At 34.8% G+C, this 1,597-nt stretch overlaps 1 protein-coding gene across 1 annotated transcript in view; it reads right to left on the bottom strand.

Moving 5' to 3' along the window:
* The window catches only part of LOC103605734 (disintegrin and metalloproteinase domain-containing protein 32-like), a gene marked incomplete at its 5' end in the record, with an annotated part of 103,962 nt that overhangs the window by 93,623 nt on the left and 8,742 nt on the right, over window positions 1-1,597 (bottom strand). The gene's annotated exons all lie outside the window — the stretch shown is intronic.

Here is a 1,597-nt window from a genome sequence, read left to right as displayed (position 1 = left end):
AGTAACCCAAATAGCATGTTACTGGCATAAAAACAGACACATATACCAATGGAAAAGAGTAACAGAATCCAGAAATAAATCCACGTATCTACAGCCAACTGATTTTCAACAAAGACACATATATTCAAGATCATACAATGGACAAAGGACAGCCTCTTCGATAAATGTTTCCGAAAAACTGTTTGTCTATATGCAGGAGAATAAAACTAGTAACCTATCTTTCACCATATAAAATAATGAAGTCAAAATGGATTAAAATTTTTAATGTGAGACCTTAAACTATAAAATCACTAGATGAAAACATAGGAAAAACACTATGAGACACCGATCTGTGAAAAAAATTTATAGAGAAGACTTCTAAAGCATAAGCAACAAAAACAAAAACAGACAAATGGAACCACATCAAACTAAAAAGCTTCTGCACAGCAAAGTTAACAATCAACAGAGTGAAGAGGCAACCTGCAGAATAAGAGAAAATATTTGCAAACTAATTCTCTGACAAGGAGTTAATATCCAGAATATATAAGGAACTTAACAGCAAAACAAAACAAAACAAAAAATCTGATTTCAAAAAATAGCAAATGAGCTAAATAGATATTTCTCAAAGGAAGACATACAAATGGCCAACAGGTAGATGAAAAAACACTCAACATCACTAATCATAAGAAAAATGAAAATCAAAACGACAATGTAATATCATTTCACTCCATTTAGAATGACTATTATCAAAAAGATAAAAGACAACAAATGCTGGCAAGGATGCAGAGAGAAGGGAACTCACACACCGTTGTTGAGAATGTAAATCAGTGCAGCCATTATGGAATCAGTATGGAGGTTCCTCCAAACACTAAAAATAGAACAATCACATGAGCCAGCAATCCTCTTACTGAATATTTAGCCAAAGGAAATAAAATCATATTTACACCCTCATGTTTATTCATGTTTAGTCATTGTTCACGATAGCCAAGATATGGAATCAACCTAAGTGCCCACTAACAGATAAATGGATAAAGAAAATGTAGTATATTTACACACTGGAATATTATTTATCCATTTAAAGAATAAAATTCTATCATTTGCAGCAACATAGATGGAACTTAAGGTGTTAAGTGAAGTAAGTTAGGCACAGGAAGAGAAATATTACATGAACTAACTTGTGGAATCTAAAAAAGTTGATTTCATAGAAGTAGAGAATAGAATAGTGGCTACAAGAGGCTCAGAAGGAGGCGGGGGGAGGATACGGAGAGGGTGGTCAGTGGGTACAAAGCTAGGGTTAGATAGGAGCAGTAAGTTCTAGCGTTCCATTACACGGTAGGGTGACTATAGTTAATAATGATATATTGTACATTTCAAAATAGCAAAAAGAGAGAATTCTGAATGCTCTCACCACAAAGAAATGATAAATATCTGAAGCGATAGATAAGCCAATAACTAGTTTTATTATTACACATTGTACACGTGTGTTGGTATTAATACATCGCACCATACTCCAATATGTACAATTATTATGTGTCAATAAAAAATTAATTAGGGCCTGCCCGGTGGCGCACTGGAGAGTGCGCCGCTTGGGAGTGCGGCGGCGCTCCCACCGAGGGTT

The sequence above is a fragment of the Galeopterus variegatus genome, unplaced genomic scaffold (assembly GCF_000696425.1).
Source record: "Galeopterus variegatus unplaced genomic scaffold, G_variegatus-3.0.2 Scaffold6034, whole genome shotgun sequence".
NCBI lineage: Eukaryota > Metazoa > Chordata > Mammalia > Dermoptera > Cynocephalidae > Galeopterus > Galeopterus variegatus.
Note: the sequence above shows the minus strand (reverse complement) of the source record. Positions and strands in the feature narration are given on the sequence as shown.